Genomic DNA, 3,191 nt, shown 5'->3' on the forward strand with positions numbered 1-3,191 from the left:
GCAGCACTTTCAACAATAGCCAAATCATGGAAAGAGCCTAAATGTCCACCAACTGATGAATGGATCAAGAAGATGTGGTGTATATATATATACAATGGAATACTATATGGCAATGAGAAAAAATGAAATCTGGCCAAAATGGATGGACCTCGAGGGTGTCATGCTAAGCGAAATAAGTCAGGCAGAGAAGGACAGATACCATATGTTGTCACTCATAGGTCTAACAGGAGAAACCTAATAGGAGACCATGGGAATGGGAAAGGGGGCGGGGAAGAGTTGGGGAGAGGGAGTGAGGAAAATCATGAGAGACTTTTGAATGCTGAGCACAAACTGAGGGCTGAAGAGGGAGGGGGGGTAGGGAGGTGAAGGTCATAGAGAAGGGCACTTGTGGGGAAGAGCACTGGGTGTTATATGGAAACCAATTTGATAATAAACTATATAAAAAAATAACTTCCCATAATTGAATGTGATGGTCATAAATAGCATATAGTATCTTTTTTTCTGTTACAATCTTTATTTTTCTATTAAAGTATAGGTTATTTTTGTAATTAAGTTATTGATATATTTGAGTATATACTGACTGTTATACTCTGTCTTATTCGATGTTGCTTTTTTCCCCTTTTTTGGATTAATCAAATATTTTTATTATCCTTTTTCTTAGCATTATAATTAATCATTCTATTAGTGGTTAAAGTTGTGCTGTCCGATAGAGTAATCATTGGATATATACATTTAAATTTGAATGTGAATATAGGGGTGCCTGGGTGGCTCAGTTGGGTAAGCATCTGACTCTTGATTTTGGCTCTGGAGATGATCCTAGGGTCATGGGTCATGGAGCCTGCTTGGGATTCTCTCTCTTGCTTTCTCTGCCCCTCTCCCCCTGCTCATACTGTATCCCTTAAAAAAATTAATATGAATGTAAATGGGACAATAAAATTTTAAAATTTCAGCTCCTCGAGTCAGGTATCCAGTAGTCACATGTGTCCATCATTGCAGACAGCTCTGTTGGACAGCACTGATGCATATCATCCAAAGGTCTGTTTATATCATCGGGGCTTTCTGTTTATTTCTTGGTATGTCTTATCATCTTCCACTAAATGATTTCCATTGTGTATGAAAAATTGCAGAGGTTCCAGATGTTTTTATTTCCCTCAGAAAGGGCTCACTTAGGAAGTGAGTTAGTTAGGAAGCTAGGGTGGGGGTCAGGTCACCTTAATTTGATCAACAACTGAGTCACCATAAATCATCTGTGTTGCAATTTTTATTAAGACAAAAAACATTTGTCACCACTCTTGGGGATATAACCCTCCAAGGATTATTATGCAAGATGTGATTTTATTAAAGCACAAGGACAGGACCCATGGGCAGGAAGAGCTGCCTAAATCTCAGTAGCTTTTCATAGAAATTGGCAAGCTGCTACTTTTTAAAAATTAATTATTTTGACAGAGGGAGCATGAGTGGTGAGCCCTTCAAGGGCTGGGGTGTTCATCAGGACCCCTTCTTTTGCCGGGTCATGTAGTCTTACTTTTGTCTCCATGGAACTGTCAGACTATTGAAATCACCATACTTCTGGGTGGCATTCTACTTAGGTTCTAAACCTTTTGCTTAGTTTATCTTAAAAAAATTGACTTTGGGTCAGACTTAACCTTGTGCTTCCTTCTATTTTTGGTATGTTGGTGCGTCTGGACCCTATTTTTTTTTTTTTTTTTTGGTCTTTTCTGTCCTGTGACATTACCAAAAATTCTTTCAGCTACTCTGCCTCTTATCAACTGCACCCTGACCAGATTCTTAGTCTTGCATCCAGCACTAAAAATTAGGAAATTCCCCCAAAGAAACTTACCCATTAACTTCTCTCGGGTTCACCTCTCTTTAGGATGTTGGCCTTTTAAATCCTGGTTGCCTCAGCAGTCCTCAGTACTTTCAAACAGATTTTCTTCCCCTAGTTTCTCTTGATGTGAAAAATCATTGCTTTGCCATGAGCTGTGCTACTATAGCTGGAAATAGAATCCCTCTCACTTTGCTTGCAGCCATGATTGATTCTGGTATAAACTTTACTAGTATTAATAGGAGAGTCACTTTATTATTACCATTTTTTCATATAGTTATGTCTCTTTCTATGGTATCAGAATGATTTCTGCTGTGCTTGTATCTGTAACCCCTTAATGAAAATTTGAGGATGTATTGGAAAAACTCCTATGATTTAATGACGATTTAATTTTTTTGCAAGCTACTGAGAGCTATAACAAGTGCCATTTATCAACTCCTTATCAAATGCCTTGTATGTTAGATACATTTCATCTACTTAGTTTTTTTAATGTTTGTTTATTTTTGAGAGAGAGTGTGCAAGAGGGGAGGGGCAGAGAGAGAGAGAGGGAGACAGGATCAGAAATGGGCTCTGTGCTGACAGTAGAGAGTCTGATGCGGGACTTTAACTTATAAATGGTGAGATCATGACCTGAGCTTACGTCAGATGCTTAATCAACTGAGCCACCCAGGCACCTCTGTTTCTTATAATTATTAACAATGATTCTGCAACATATATATTATTGTTACATTTTTATTGACAAGAGAGCCAGGGCTCATAATGGTTAAATAACTTCCCCTTGACAAATCCAGGTCTGACTTTAAAGTCCCCAGTGTCATTTCCCACCTATTCTTGAGAATGTAGCAAAAACCTAGGAAGACTCTGTTCTTCACATCCCCTCACACTTTGCTGCAGTCACTTGCTATTATTCAATGCAGCCTTTCTAGGTGATATCCCAAAGAAATAAAAATAGAATTAGTGACAACAGGTCATGCTTATTGTACTGAGAGGCTCCAAAATCATTTTTAATGAGCTAACCTACAAGGATTAGTTATTGTCTAGTACCCACCAGCATGTTCTCTGCTTCAGGCAAAGTTTAGTGGGCTGGACATAAATGGGAAAATCACAGATGAGGACTCTTTTTATCTATGTAAATTAGCAATGCCATGGCATTTATTATCTACTGTTGCTATTTTAAGCTGGGAGTACCATGCAAAGCCAAGTAGAGGATATTGGAGACTAACTTTTGTTTTACCTGCTGGCTTGGAGGAAAGTTCCATGATCCTGAAAAACAGGACCTGAAAACTCTTTTCCCCAGATCCTTGCTTAAGTGCAGATTCCAACTACCTAATACTTTTCTTTCTCCCTAGCCTCCTTTTCCAATCCT

Source organism: Suricata suricatta, chromosome 11 (assembly GCF_006229205.1).
Source record: "Suricata suricatta isolate VVHF042 chromosome 11, meerkat_22Aug2017_6uvM2_HiC, whole genome shotgun sequence".
NCBI classification, from domain to species: Eukaryota; Metazoa; Chordata; class Mammalia; order Carnivora; family Herpestidae; genus Suricata; species Suricata suricatta.